We start from the raw sequence: 17,337 nt of genomic DNA, 5'->3' as shown, positions 1-17,337 counted from the left end.
CTTATAACAGACAATGCTAAAAACAGGCCTTTAACAAAAGTGAGTTAAAGACATAGCTTGAGTAAACAACACACTCTACAGTACGTGTCTGTGAGAGGTGACATGATGGAAATATGTCAGTCTCCCCTTGTCACTTAGATCTAATTTTTGAGAAGCATTCAGTTCTTTTGCTACTTAGCTACATAAAAGCAGAGAACCTTGATTCATGTTTGGTTGAAATAAAGAGAAAACAAAGGAGACAGGAGAGAAAGGTATAGAAGTTACTGCTCTTGGTCATGGAGAGCTGACCAGGAGGGGCTGTGCCACACCATAGGAAGCCAGTGTGGAGAGTGAGCAGTGGCTCAGTTCTGAGCGATCATTTTCCATTAGATGAAAAACAAACAAATAAGATGTCATGTTGGGAGAGACTCTTCATTCTGAGCAGTGGGTATAGAGAAGGATAGGAAGGCCCATAGAGTGTCGTCCCAGTCTCTGTTCACAGGTGCATGTCTGGAACACAGACTTTGCTTCTGGATTTGAATACTACAATCTCAGCTAAATCCCCTGCCACCTTCCCTTGAGTTCCAGTCTTTATGCTTCTGACTTTTATGCTTAGTTATTAAAATAATGAGGTCAGGACCAGCATGCTGTAAATCTTGACTCTATGAGCTGTATGCGGTAAGTTACTTAACACTTCTAAACTTTAGTTTTCACATCATTAAACCAGGCACAACTGACTGATTCATAATATTACCTGGCTTAATACATTAAAATATTTATGAGCTTCATTCACTGAAATGGTTGAATTAGAAGATATCCTGGTGAAAAAATTGCAGCAGTCAAAATCTTATACAGTGTTGGTGGGAATGTAAGTTAATGCAAACACTATGGAAATCAGAATGAAAGTTCCTCAAAAGTCTAAAAATAGAGCTACCATATGATCCAGCAATAATACTCCTGGGCACATAACCAAAGGAATATAAGTCAGGATACAATAGAGACACCTGCACACCATGTTTATAGAGGCACTATTCACAGTAGCTATGGAAGAAGCCTAGGTCCATCAACAAATGAGTGAATAAGTAAAATGTGTCACATATACACAATGAAATATTACTCAGCAATAAAGAAGAATGAACTTATGTCACTTTCAGAAAAAAATGGATAGAACTAGAGATCATTATGTTAAGAGAAATAAGCCGGACTCATAAAGACAAATATCACATTATAACTCATAAGTATAATCTGAAGATAATAATAATAGTAAAATGTGACATGATTGTAAAAAGGAGACTGTTTTGGGGGGAACCAGGAGAAGAGAGAGGGAGAAAGGAGACAGTAATAGTGGATGAACATGATCAAAGTGCATACATATAAATATACATGTATGTATATTTCATATATATATGAAAATAGAATAATGAAACACACTAAAAACTGTTAAGATGAGGGGACTGTTAAGAACGGGTAGTACAGCCAGGCGCCAGTGGCTCCTAGCTACTCAGGAGGCAGAGATCAGGAGGATCGTGGTTAGAAGTCAACCCAGGCAAATAGTCCATGAGTCCCTATCTCAAAAAACCCCATCACAAAAAATGGCTGGTGGAGTGTCTCAAGGTGTAAGCCCTGAGTTCAAACCCCAGTATGAAAAAAAAAAAAAAAAGAAAGGAAAGGGTGATACAGGTGCAGTGAATTTTATCAAAGTACATTATATGCATATATATAAAGATCACTATAAAACCTTTTATGAAATTAATTGATGCTAATAAAATTTTTTTAGAAAAAACATTCAAGATGAAGCTGCACAGAGGGTCCAGTGTAGCCGGGGACAAGCACAAGTCCTCCTTCACATTAAATCTGCAGTATCAGCCTAGACTGGTACTCCATAGCATCTAGGGATCATCCTTGTTTTTCTAAAATGATTATTTTTCCTTCCAAAGAGTAAATGTTGCATAATAACCAGCTTCACAAAACTATTGACCCATTCATTCCATCTCATATGTGAGCAAAATCACATATGATTTTTGCTCAAGTAACATTGACAGAAAAAGAAGTCAATACACACACTCTTGCTGACCAATAGTCTCACTTCTCTCCAACACTGCTTTCCTAAACTTTATTTCAAAGTAGAACGTGGCCCTTCCTCTACCACAGTTCAGCAACTACATCTAGGGCCTGTATCTCATCCTTTCTCACTCTATTTAGTCATTGTCCATCTCCTGAACCATAAGTATCCAGTTAGCACAAAGACATGCTCTCGCAAATATACAGCTCTCTTTCTCCCCTCATTCTCATTTGTCTACTGCCATATTTCTCAGCTTCAAATTTATAATGTTTATAAAGGTTTGTCTTTATGCTATTGACTTCCTACTAAAGTTACTTCAATAGTTTTCTTTCTACACCATTCCATCTTTCCTTCATGTAGTGAAGGTTCTTATAAAATCCATGTTAGGCACCGGAGCTTCAAGCATAAGTAAGAGAAACACCAGGGGTTTCCTTCCTGGCACATATGTAGTGTAGTATTAAATAGGATAAGACAAAGTGAACACACTGGTTATTGAATATACTAACATGAAAAATATCATTGATTGATATGATAATGATTAAGCTTCATATGGTAATCATGAAGGCTTGTGAATCCGCAGTGGCAAAAAGTGAGGTTCCTGGGTTTGGTTCCAGGTTTTTATAAAGGGTAGGAACAGACAATTTAGATAATGTAAATTGTTGGAAAGGCAGATAATTCTAATGTAACAGTTTAATGATAATGGGATCTAGCCAGGAGTTCAGGAAAGGATATTCTAGTTGTGAAAAATGAGCATAGGTTACAGCTGGATACAGGGAAGAGGTTAAACTTCTTTTGGAACTGCAAAAAAAAAAAAAAAACTTGTGATGAATAAGTTGGAGAAGGACCAAGCTGGGCATGACAGTAAGAACAGGGCATTAAAAAAACCAGCTGGCCATTGTTGGTGGCTTGAATTTCATTTTCAAGATAATGAAAATCTGTGTAGTAAGCAATGGCACACTTCACTTGAGAGTGTCTGGACAGATTGCCTTTACAAAGAGAAAGAGACCAGCAAGGAGATGTCCAACAGGGCTGGAGGGAGACACTGGTGGTCTGAATACTAGACTGAGATAGTGGCTTGGAGATAAAGTGAAAATCATGTTTTCAAGACATATTTAATTATTATGATCAAGGTAACTAGTAATACAGAGGATCCTCAATTTATGATTGTTCAATTTAGGATTTTTAAATTTTTACCTTGTATTGGCATATATTAATATTGCAAAGAAGTTTCATTGTGATATTTCTACACATGTATATAGCTTGATCATACTCACCTTCTATTACTCTCTACTTAATTCTACCTCCCTCATTCTTTACAATTTTAATGGATTTTATTATGCTATTTTCATGCATGCATATAATGAATGTATGAGGTCTTTTTTGACTTTATGATTGATGTTAAAGTGCTACACATTCAGCACAAGCTATACTTCAAATTTTGAATTTGGATTATTTATTTATTTTGGGATAGAGAATCACTATGCAGCCCAGGCTGGCCTCAAACTTGGTATCTTTCTGCCTTTGAGTGAGAAGTAGGATTAGAGGATATGCCACCATGCCTGGTGGAATTTGGAACTTTTCAGGTCTAGTGATGTGTGGTGGAATACTTTGGATACTCTGCCATGATGCTGCACAGTGGCTGTATGCTACATCTTCCAGTTATCCCACAATAAGCAGGGGAAACAACTGATGCTCTGCAGTGCATCACGTTGGTGAGGTATTTGTGCCATAGGTTAGGTTCAGTAAATGTATTTCCGAGTGAAAATAGGCTTATCATGACATCACTTCAATGCAAGTGCAGGAGCAATTGTAATTTGTATATGAAGAATGAAGCCAGGGAATTGGTTGAGAACACTCAATGCTTTTCTTTATCTTGAGAAGCAGTGCTTTGAGTTTGGCTTACTGCTGTAGTGATGAAGATTGTAATAGAAGAATTTACCTGAGAATTCCAAGATGGTGGCTAGAGGTAGGAAGCAGAAAGCGACCCTCCTATAGTGAAATCTTGGAGAGACACTGGAGACACACTTTGCAGGCATAATCACCGAGAAAAGGCATAACTTTGACCCCTCCACATCTCCAGCCGGTGCAGAGAATCTCCACTTCACGTTAAATGGAGAAACCAGGAGGGCCCCCGGGGCCGCCAGTGGCTGGCACCCATACGGCTTGGGAAGACGCGGACCAGGTGAGCTTCACGGTACCGCGGTACTCCCACAGACAAGCCTGGGCCAGAGCAGCATAGCCCCCTGGACAGACTGACCTCCACCTGGGAAAAAAAAAAGAGAAACTGAGTAATAAGCAATAAGAACAGTTAAGACACGCTGGAAAGAGGGTGGGGTGCCCTGAGTGCTGAAGACTGGGGGAAGGGAATCCTTCCTGGGACTGTAAATAATCAAGCCAGGTGGGCCGGAGAGGCTCTGGTGGGAGCGGGGCGCGCACCCAGCAACCAGGAGCAGGAAAGCTTGTGAGAGTGGCGGAGGGAGAAAAACTCCACAGGAGAGGAGGGAAGACCCACTTCCCACGTGAACTGTAAATAAACATGGCGGCCAGCAGGAGCAGCAGCACCGCCCAGTAAGCAGGAGCAGGAAAGCTGTGAAAGTGGCAGTGGGAGGAATACTTCAGAGGAGAGGGGGGGAAGACCCACCTCCCACATGAACTGTAAATAAACATGCAGGCCTGACAATGCGGGGGCAGTGTCACCTTTCCCAGTGCTTGGAAAGGGGAAAGCCTGTAGCAGAGGCTCCCACACAGGAGAACTCTGAGCAAACAAAGCCTGTAGGACCAGGTGAGTGCTAGCTCACCCCAGAGATCTGCATAAATAATGCCGCCAGCTACAGGCTGAGAGCAGCAGGCAGGCAAGCCACAGTTGCAGATACCACTCTCAGAACTGTCTCCAGACGCTTTTTTTTCTTTTTCTCTCTACCTTTGATGAGAGAACAACCGAATTACACCTGCAAGCCAAAAAACTTACTGAAACTGTATTGCATTTGAACTGGGGACACTTGGTGGGGCTTTTGTGTGTGTGTGTGTGTGTGTGTGTGTGTGTGTGTAGTTTTGTTCTACTTTATGCATCCCCTTTGATGAGACAACTACAGAACAACATCTGAGGCACCAACTCCAGGACTGGAGATTGAGACAGACACCCAAATTATTAATACTGAAACTGCATTGCATATAAACTTGGAAGTTTTTTGTTTTTTGTTTTTTTAATTTTCTATTTTCCATTTTATTTTAATTCATTTTTATATATAGATATTTCTTTCATTTACTTATTTTTTATTTTTTTTATCTTTGATTTTCAATCCTCTCTCTCTGTCTCTCTAATGTCTGTTCAGCTTACTGTCGATTAGTACACTAACACTCCCTGTTTATACCTTTGAAACTCTCTTGTCTGATACCTTGTTCTGCTTTCTCCCTCTTGTCTGTATATTTGTTTTCCCCTTTTCTTTAACTTCTTGCTTTCCATCTCAGCTCACTCTTCCATTCTAAATATTACCATTGTTATTATTACAAGCTAGAAAATACTTAATTACACACAGTACAGGGACAGTAACAACACCAAGGACAATGACGGGAAGACAGAAAAAACAGGAAAACCAGTTTCCCCACAGCAAAAAATTAGTACAAGAACCAGAGGGGAATGAAGAAACAGAAACTCAGATACAGACTCCAACAAAATGAAGATAAACTATGCCAAAGGACCCAATGAAGCCAACAAGAATAATTTAAAAGAAGACATACTACAGGTACTCAATGAGAATTTTATAGAGATGATACTGGATAGGGTCAACCAAAATGTACAGGAGACACTCAAGAAATTCCAAGACAATAAAAATAGAGAATTTGAAAAAGCAAAAGAAGAAATAAAGGAAACCATAGAAGCACTGTATAAACACCAAAGTGAAAGAGAGAACACAATGAATAAATGGATAAATGAACTCAGGACAAAAATAGACAACAATAAAGAAGAAAACTGCCAGGATATGGAAAACCTCAGAAAAAAGAACGGAACAAACTGCAAAACAAAATGGAAGGCCAATCCAGCAGAATAGAACGAACAGAAGACAGAATCTCAGAACTTGAAGATGAAATGGTAATTAAAGAAAAAACAGAAGAACTATGAATTAAACAACTCAAGACCTGTAAAAAGAAAATGCAAAAACTCACCGACTCCATCAAAAGACCAAACTTGAGAATCATGGGCATCGAAGAAGGAGAAGAGGTGCAAGCGAAGGGAATGAGTAATATATTCAACAAAAAATAATAGAAAATTTCCCAAATCTAGAGAAAGATATTCTCATACAGATGCAAGAGGCCTCCAGGACACCAAACAGACCAGATCAAAATAGAACTACTCCACGACATATCATCATTAAAATAACAAGTTCAGAAACTAAGGAAAGAATATTGAAGGCTGTAAGAGAGAAAAAACAAGTAACATACAAAGGTAAACCCATCAAAATCACAGCAGTCTTCTCAACAGAAACATTAAAAGCAAGAAGAGCGTGGGGTGAGATCTTCCGGGCACTGAATGAAAATAACTTCAACCCCAGGATACTCTACCCAGGAAAGCTATCATTCAAAATAGATGGAGCAATAAAAGTCTTCCATGATAAGCAGAAACTAAAACAATATGTGACCACAAAGCCACCATTACAAAAGATTCTGCAAGGGATCCTGCACACAGAAAGTGAAACCCAACATAACCATGAAAAGACAGGCAGCACCAAACCACAGGATAAGAAAAAGCAAGACAGTAGAGAGTAACATCAAGTTAGGTAAACACAATCAAACCTTCAAACAACTAAGACAACTAAATGGCAGGAATCACCACATACCTATCAGTACTAACGCTTAATGTTAATGGACTTAATTCACCCATCAAAAGACACCGTTTGACAAAATGGATTAAAAAAGAAGATCCAACAATTTGTTGCTTACAGCAGACTCATCTCACCAACAGAAATAAGCATATGCTTAGGATGAAAGGCTGGAAGAAGATTTACCAAGCCAATGGCCCCCGAAAACAAGCAGGAGTAGCAATACTTATCTCTGACAAAGTAGACTTCAAACCTACATTGATCAAACGAGATAAAGAAGGACATTCCATACTAATAAAAGGGAAAGTAGACCAAAAGGAAATAATAATCATCAATCTGTACGCACCCAATGTCAACGCACCCAATTTCATCAAACATACCCTGAAAGACCTAAAAGCATATATAAACGCCAACACAGTGGTAGTGGGAGACTTTAACACTCCATTATCATCAATAGATAGGTCATCCAAACAAAAACTCAATAAAGAAATCCAAGATCTAAAACATGCAATAGATCAAGTGGACCTAGTAGATGTCTACAGAACATTTCATCCAACCTCTACACAATATACATTCTTCTCAGCAGCCCATGGAACCTTCTCCAAAATAGATCATATCCTAGGGCACAAAGCAACCCTCAGCAAATATAAGAAAATAGAAATAATACTGTGTATACTATCTGACCACAATGCAGTAAAAGTAGAACTCAACAACAAAAGTAAAGACAAAAAACATGCAAACAGCTGGAAACTAACTCATTACTTAATGAAGAGTGGATCATCGATGCAATAAAAGAGGAAATTAAAAAGTTCTTGGAAGTCAATGAAAATGAAAACACAACCTACCGGAACCTATGGTGAAAATGAAAACACAACCTACTGGAACCTATGGGACACAGCTAAGGCAGTCTTGAGAGGAAAGTTTATAGCCATGAGTGCATATATTTAAAAGATTGAAAGATCCCAAATCAATGACCTAATGATACATCTCAAACTCCTAGAAAAACAAGAACAAGCAAATCCCAAAAGAAATAGAAGGAGAGAAATAATAAAAATAAGAGCTGAAATCAACGAAACAGAAACCAAAAAAAACCATAAAAAGAATTAATGAAACAAAAAGTTGGTTCTTTGAAAAAATAAACAAGATCGATAGACCCCTGGCAAACCTGACTAAAATGAGGAGAGAAAAAACCCAAATTAGTAGAATTAGGAATGCAAAAGGGGAGATAACAACAAACACCATGGAAGTCCAGGAAATCATCAGAGACTACTTTGAGAACCTATATTCAAATAAATTTGAAAATCTAAAAGATTTCTAGATACATATGATCATCCACAACTGAACCAAGAGGAATTAATCACCTGAATAGACCTATAACACAAAATGAAATTGAAGCAGCAATCAAGAGTCTCCCCAAAAAGAAAAGTCCAGGACCTGATGGATTCTCTGCTGAATTCTATCAGACCTTTACAGAAGAACTGATACCCACCCTCCTTAAACTGTTCTAAGAAATAGAAAGGGAAGGAAAACTGCCAAACACATTTTATGAAGCCAGTATTACACTTATCCCAAAACCAGGCAAAGACACCTCCAAAAAGGAGAACTATAGGCCAATCTCCTTAATGAACATTGATGCAAAAATCCTCAACAAAATAATGGCAAAGCAAATTCAGCAACACATCAAACAGATTATTCACCACGACCAAGTAGGCTTCATCCCAGGGATGCAGGGGTGGTTCAACATATGAAAATCAATAAACATAATAAACCACATTAAGAGAAGCAAAGACAAAAACCACTTGATCATCTCAATAGATGCAGAAAAAGCCTTAGATAAGATCCAACATCATTTCATGATAAAAGCTCTAAGAAAACTAGGAATAGAAGGAAAGTTCCTCAACATTATAAAAGCTATATATGACAAACCTACAGCCAGCATTATACTTAACAGAGAAAAATTAAAACCATTCCCTCTAAAATCAGGAACCAGACAAGGATGCCCACTATCTCCACTCCTATTCAACATAGTACTGGAATTCCTAGCCAGAGCAATTAGGCAAGAAGAAGGAATAAAAGGAATACAAATAGGTAAAGAAACTGTGAAAATATCCCTATTTGCAGACGACATGATCCTATACCTTAAAGACCCAAAAAACTCTACTCAGAAGCTTCTAGACATCATCAATAGCTATAGCAAGGTAGCAGGATATAAAATCAACATAGAAAAATCATTAGCATTTCTATACACTAACAATGAGCAAACTGAAAAAGAATGTATGAAAACAATTCCATTTACAATAGCCTCAAACAAAATGAAATACCTAGGTGTAAACCTAACAAAAGATGTGAAAGACCTCCACAAGGAAAACTATACACTTCTGAAGAAAGAGATTGAGGAAGACTATAGAAAGTGGAGAGATCTCCCATGCTCATGGATTGGTAGAATCAACATAGTAAAAATGTCGATACTCCCAAAAGTAATCTACATGTTTAATGCAATTCCCATCAAAACTCCAATGACATTCATTAAAGAGATTGAAAAATCTACTGTGAAATTTATATGGAAACACAAGAGGCCACGAATAGCCAAGGCAATACTCAGTCAAAAGAACAATGCAGGAGGTATCACAATACCTGACTTCAAACTATATTACAAAGCAATAACAATAAAAACAGCATGGTACTGGCACAAAAACAGACATGAAGACCCGTGGAACAGAATAGAGGATCCAGATATGAACCCACACAACTATAAACAACTTGTCTTTGACAAAGGAGCTAAAAATATACGATGGAGAAATAGCAGCCTCTTCAACAAAAACTACTGGGAAAACTGGTTAGCAGTCTGCAAAAAACTGAAACTAGATCCATGTATATCACCCTATACCAAGATTAACTCAAAATGGATCAAGGATCTTAATATCAGACCACAAACTCTTAAGTTGATACAAAAAAGAGTAGGAAATACTCTGGAGTTAGTAGGTATAGGTAAGAACTTTCTCAATGAAACCCCAGCAGCACAGCAACTAAGAGATAGCATAGATAAATGGGACCTCATAAAACTAAAAAGCTTCTGTTCATCAAAAGAAATGGTCTCTAAACTGAAGAGAACACCCACAGAGTGGGAGAAAATATTTGCCAGCTATACATCAGACAAAGGACCGATAACCAGAATATACAGGGAACTTAAAAAACTAAATTCTCCCAAAACTAATGAACCAATAAAGAAATGGGCAAGTGAACTAAACAGAACTTTCTCAAAAGAAGAAATTCAAATGGCCAGAAAACACATGAAAAAATACTCACCATCTCTAGCAATAAAGGAAATGCAAATTAAGACCACGCTAAGATTCCACCTCACCCCTGTTAGAATAGCCATCATCAGCAACACCACCAACAACAGGTGTTGGCGAGGATGCGGGGAAAAAGGAACCCTCTTACACTGTTGGTGGGAATGTAGACTAGTACAACCACTCTGGAAAAAAATTTGGAGGCTACTTACAAAGCTGGACATCGATCTACCATTTGATCCAGCAATACCACTCTTGGGGATATACCCAAAAGACTGTTACTCCAGAGGCACCTGTACATCCATGTTTATTGCGGCACTATTCACAATAGCCTAATTATGGAAACAGCCAAGATGCCCCAGCACTGATGAATGGATTAAGAAAATGTGGCATCTATACACAATGGAATTTTATGCAGCCATGAAGAAGAATGAAATGTTATCATTCGCTGGTAAATGGATGGAATTGGAGAACATCATTCTGAGTGAGGTTAGCCTGGCTCAAAAAACCAAAAATCGTATGTTCTCCCTCATATGCAGACATTAGATCAAGGGCAAACACAACAAGGGGATTGGACTATGAGCACATGATAAAAGCGAGAGCACACAAGGAAGGTGTGAGGATAGGTAAGACACCTAAAAAACTAGCTAGCATTTGTTCCCCTTAACACAGAAAAACTAAAGCAGATACCTTAAAGCAACTGAGGCCAATAGGAAAAGGGGAACAGGTACTAGAGAAAAGGTTAGATCAAAAAGAATTAACCTAGAAGGTAACACCCACGCACAGGAAATCAATGTGAGTCAACTCCTGTATAGCTATCCTTATCTCAACCAGCAAAACCCCTTGTTCCTTCCTATTATTGCTTATACTCTCTCTACAACAAAATTAGAAATAAGGGCAAAATAGTTTCTGCTGGGTATTGAGGGGGACGGAGAGGGAGGGAGCAGAGTCGGTGGTAAGGGAGGGGGTGGGGGTAGGGGGCAGAAATGAACCAAGCCTTGTATGCACATATGAATAATAAAAGAAAAATGAAAAAAAAAAAGAAACTACTGCAAACAGAAAAAAAAAAAAAAAGAATTTACCTGATGGAGATTTCATTTCTGCAGACTACTAGAGCAGCTAAATAAATGTTTTTTACATTTTTATAAGTTTCCATAAGTTCTTTAAAATATTTTATTTAAAATTGTCATGCAAATTTTGATATGTCCCTGATATATCAAGAGGAAACATCTCACAGACTCAACATACCTGATTCAAGCCATTATTTCAACATGGAACCATACTGAGAGTCTTCTATTTGTAGATGATAATGTTATTGAGACATGCTGTGAACCTATAGGAGCTATGGTCTTATGGGAGGTCCTCATGTCATTGGAGACCTGTCCTCAAAAGGGATTGCAGGGCCCATTTGTCCTCTCTCAGTTTCCTGGCTCATAGTGTGAGTGGTTACTATGATACCTTCAGAAACCACCATTGGCTTCTGGTGCCCTCACCAGAGGCCACAACAATGGGGCCAGCAAATATTGGACTGAAATCCCTAGAATAGTGTAACTAAATGCACCTTTTCTCTTTATAAGTTAAATGACTCAGGTATTTAATTATAGTATTGTGAAGATGACTAATACAATCACCCATAGAGAGTATGTGGAGTGAACAGAGAGAAACAGTAGATAAGATTGAATTCTGAAGAACAAAGTGTGTGGGTATTCTGTAAAGAAGTTGGACAGCTGTTAAGATAGAAGGAAATATGCACTTGTGTGGCTGTGAAAAAAGATAAGGGAAGAAATTACTTTAAGAAGGGAGCAAGAAGGCAGAAGGAGGAGGATTGTGAATTTGAGGCCAGCCAGTGCTACATAATGAGCTTGAAGTCATTCTGGGCTATGTAATGAGAGATTCTAATTAAAAAAAAAGAGTAAATGTTAGTGGTATTGACTTTTAAAAAATGGGTTATTATGAGGTTATATCATAATCACCATGCAAAGAATGGTTTCGGTTCAGATATTAACAAGTCCTTTCCCAGGCTTAAAAGTTAGGTTTTTTTCTTGACTTTTCCAACTGTCCACATTTGCACAAGAATTTTAGAGCAGAGCAATTCTTTTCACAATGAGAAAAGATCAATACTCTATATCTGCCTAAAGAATCAGTAGCCAGACTCCAACTTGAGAGTATGCACTGTATAGAATACAAACATGGAGCTTTATCTGGATAAATCTGAAGGGTCTGTGGGAAAAATCCAGCTGTATTCATAGCAAGAGAAGCTACTGAGTTGAGTCCAGTGGAGGAATTGTACTTGGGCTGCTTTACAAGAAGCAATTCCAGCATAGAATCTAGCATAGTGCCTAGTTCACAGAAGACTGCGATTACTGACAGTGATTGCTCAGCCCTAGGTAACTGGGCAAAATTGGGAGCTCTTAACCAAAAGTGGATGTTTGCTGTCTCAGATAAAATATCTTGTGATAACGGGAACTAAAACCCAACTCTAATATTTCATTATTATCAGATTTGTTGGAACTAAGGAGTTGTGGCCTATGAGATTGTGAGTTTTATTATTATCCATTAAGTCCCTAGCATTTTAATATGGTACTAGGCATTTCTAGTTATAATTCTACAATTAGATTTCATTACAACTTTGCAAGTATTTATCCTTCTTAATTTTTTTTTCTGCATGGAAATGGAGGCCCAGGACTATGGATGTATCTAACATCTCATAGTCAGTATTCTATTCTATATTCTACACAACTTCTTGCTGCTTTCTAAACAATAAGAAAGTGGTGAATTAGCCTTAAAATAATGATGTTTAAGTAGTTTCACAGTGTCACATCTGACATTTAGATCCATGATACATTTTATTTTGATTTTGTGTATGGTGAGCAGTAAAAGTTTAGTTTTGTTTTGCTGAATATGTACATCAGTTTTCCCAACACCAGGCATTGAAGAAGTACAAAACAAAACAGTAGTCACTACAAGCAAGGATAGACAGGGAAGGGAATAGAGAGAAGTTTGATAATGGCAACCAGTATACAGTTATATAGGAAGATGGTTGTAGTGCTCCATAGTATGGCATGGTAACTATAGTGTGCAAGAATTTATTACCTACTTCAAAAAAAGTGAGAGTATGAGAATTACCAACAGATAGAAATGAAAAATGTATGAGGGGATGGAAATGCTAATTCCCCTGATTTGATGATTATACATTGCATATATGTATCAAATTATCATACCATACCTCATGAATATTACTTCAATTAAAAATAGAAAAAGTAAAAAATAATAATGTTCCTCAAGTACCATATGTACATGATCATTTTTCTATCATATTGATGCTTGCTTCTCCTCACTCTTCATCCTCATGTCTTCCAATCCTGCTTGCAATGGAAGCTGGGACATATTGGATTCAAAAATGTAAATCCAGGACATCTCACTGCCTTTGCTTCCTGACACTTCATACTCCATTGGGAGTAAGAGAGGTGTATAAAGCAATATAAAAATATAATTTAGGGACCTCAGGATAATTCAAGAAATTTTGGAAGTACAGGATCCATGTTCAGAACAAAACACAATATATGGACCATGTATGGACCAAATATAGCAAACCTGCCTTATTCATGGATTTATTATATTTGGTTTTGACCAAGGCTGGTCAAAAAATAATAAGTAAAAACAAAAGAAACATCACAAACAAAAATTTTAAATTCTCATGTATGCCGTGTACAGACCAGTTGATGTGGAGAAACTCTCAGTCAATCCTGGATTATTACCAGTAGAGTTGAAATTGTGTGATTTGCTGAATTTCTTCCTGCCCTTAATTTTGTGAAATTCTGCCTCCCTGAAAACAAATGGTGCACCCAAAGGAGGTTAAAATTTATCGTAATTCTTGCATGTCATGTGCTTAATTCTTGAAGTGAAATTTTTAGATTTGTTGAAAAGTAGTAGTTCTTTAACAGAAGTTGGGTGGGATTGGGGGAAAATGAATCAAACATTCATAGTACTGTACTGAACTCTGTGCATTGTGAGCATGCATGTTTTTTTCTTCAGTGGCAGTTTCCTTAGAACCGAGTACCTGCAGATATCAAGAGCCAACTACATTATTTCTCAGTTCTGTAGAAAACCCAGATTGTACCTAACCAAACTTTTCCTTCATGATGGCAAGTAGGTTGGTCACATCTTAAATCTTAACTCTTTCCACTCTCCCCAGTGCAAGCCACCTGGGGGTGAGGACGTAGGCAAAATAGTCATTCCATTACTAGAAATGGAAGACATCACTCTCAGGAAATGGCACATACTTTGAAATGATTGTTTCATTACTTGTTTAGCAATGACCTTCTCAAAGATAAGAAAAGAAGTGCCTTATTGCTTTGTGGCCAAGGCTGTAGAAAACAGGTTGTGCTTTATTTCAAGTGGAAAAAGGTTGGAGGTATTAAACTAACTCTAGCCTAGGCTTTTCTTATAAAGTGGGATCCACAAGGATAGATAACAACAGATTGTCTTTAGTAGTGATACTTTTATTAGGCCATGAAAACAAGAGTCACAGGGCCAACTGTATTGTTTGACATAACAGCATGACTATAAAAAGAGGTGGGGGCTAGGCAGATTTAACCAAATGAAGGAAGTAAAGCACCCATGGTGGCACCCACTGCAATCTCATCTACTCAAGAAGCAGAGGCAAGAGGATGGAAAGTTTGAGGCCAGCCAGGACAAAAGGCACTGGGAAACCCTGTCTCAAAAGTGAGTAAATAAAAATGAAAGGGGTGATGGTGACTATGGTAGAGGGCTTGCCAAGCATATTCTAGGCTATGGGTTCAATCCCTATTACTAAAAATAAATAAATAAACAAATAAATAAATAAATAAAGCCAGTTTGGCATGTATTTTAAAGTCATCATTTATTAGAACTTCAGCCCATTCTCTGCACAAGCTGAGGCTCCTATTGTCTGTCTTCCACAGCCTGTAAGTCTATACAAGATGTGGTATTTGTCCTGGAAGGCCAGTATTGTGACTACAATGACACCACTGTAATTATCTTTTATTTTATTTACTTATTTATTTTATTTCCTTTATTCATATGTGCATACAATGATTGGGTCATTACTTCCCCCTTCCCCCACCCCCTCCCTTACCCTTCATCCCCTCCCTTACCCTTCCCCCCCTTCCTTTTCCCCCCACCCCCTCGCTTCCAGGCAGAAACTGTTTTTCCCTTATCTGTAATTTTGTTGAAGAGAGAGTATAAACATTAATAAGGAGGACCAGGAGTTTTTGCTAGTTGAGGTAAGGATAGCTATACAGGGAGATTCCTGGTTCTAAGTAGTCACAGTTTCTTGGATTCAATTCTCTGTTCCAAGAGTTGGTTATGCAAGTAAACTGGAATATACCAATAGGCATGATCATTAACCTATCTACTAGGCTGTGTGTTATAAATGATACCCAAAAGCATGGGGATTGTGTTGTGTAATCACAAAAGAAGAAATAGTAATTTCTGGAAGAATGTGACTGGCCACTTTCCAGAAAGTCTTTGCAAGAAGGTTCATATGTTAAACTAAATAAACGCCAAAGTAATCTATGAGGCAGCACTGGGATGTAACTTATTGGCTCCCAAGTTAGGGCTCTTAACCACCATGCTGTTCTGCTGCTTCTTAAACTAAAATCGGTAGTGGAAAATGAATGTCTTCTTTGAAATGAAGACAGTTGAAGAGAAATGAGAGCTTGTGAAAGTAACAAATATTACAAATGAGAGAATTCTGCTATACTAATAACAGGATGGATAGTGACAGACATATGTTGACAACATGTACTAAAGAGATATTTGTTTATTTTTTGATCCAACAATTCTGTATTTGAAAAACTAAATGGGGAAATCATATTTGATTTTTTTGAAGAACAACTTGTTACATAAAGACATACATTCATGCTAGAAATATTTTTAACTTGAAATTGGGAAACAGTACAATGCCCAACATCAGGACATTATTAAATTAAATTCTGATATCTCCCTAATTGACTACTGTGGAATCACTATAATTTATGTTCCTCAAAATGTAATAAGATGGGAATAAACTACTTTAATTGCCAGTAATATGTACCTTAGAAGAGTCTCCACAGAAATAAAGTATAGGACATGGAATTGTGCAGGTAGTTTATTTAAGAAGTGACCACAAAATGTGCAGTAAGAGGAGAAAAGGAGCAAGGGGAAGGAAGGAAGCAAGTAAATATTCCTAGTAAAGAAGTGATCTTTCTTCCCTCTAAATAAAACAAGCTTATTAAGTATAACTGTCACAGAGTAAAATTCAACCCTTTCAATAGGCAGTTCTATGCCCAGTCATATAATCATGGCTATAATAATCAAGACATGTACATTTTCATCACTTGCCAAAATTTTCCTCTTATTTCCCATTTGCCATCCTCCAGTCCTTGGAAACTGGAGGTATATTTTCTGTCTCTACAGTTTTGCCTTTTGAGACTGTCATATTAATGGAATCAAATAGAAACTTTGAATATAAAAATCCACACACATATAAACTTCTTTAGACAGGCTTCTTCATTTAGCCAAATACATTAATATAGAACCATACTGTTCAGGAATCATAGTTTTTCCTTTTTGTTTCCTAGTAGTATTCCAATGTATGGATGCATTACACTTCTTATAACTCATTTGTTGAAGAACATATAGGTTATTTACAATTTTTGTGGCTATGAATATAGCTATAGATAAATTCACATGGACATAAGTTTTCTCTTGAGTCAATAACTAGGACTTGCATCGTTGAGACATATGGTAGACATGTGATAAAACTCCTAAGAAACTGTCAAATGGGCACCTGGGGCTCACTCTTCCTTGGAGGCTGCACTAAGTATGCTTCTGAGTTGTATAAAGCAAGGGATTAGGAGCTGGGGTATTTATGTATCCTCAGCTCTTTCATTGTTCGACATTTGCAACTCTTCCGGCATAGAATGTGCACATCCCACAGGCTACAGACAAACCTGGCCTAAGAGCTGCAAGTGTTGTTCAGGAGAAGTCCTGGATTTGGCATGATTTGGCAAGCATGGTGTGGACTAGCAACTTGTTATATGTCATATGGGAAAGTGTTGTCATCCCAATCCTGATAATGATTTTTGAAAGCTTTAATGTAAGCATGACTTTCCTTGTTTTAGGACTTTTGAATATAGGAGCATTTTTATAAAAATATTATGTAAAC

Source organism: Castor canadensis, chromosome 4 (assembly GCF_047511655.1).
Source record: "Castor canadensis chromosome 4, mCasCan1.hap1v2, whole genome shotgun sequence".
Classification (NCBI taxonomy): domain Eukaryota; kingdom Metazoa; phylum Chordata; class Mammalia; order Rodentia; family Castoridae; genus Castor; species Castor canadensis.
This window is presented reverse-complemented; position numbering follows the sequence as displayed.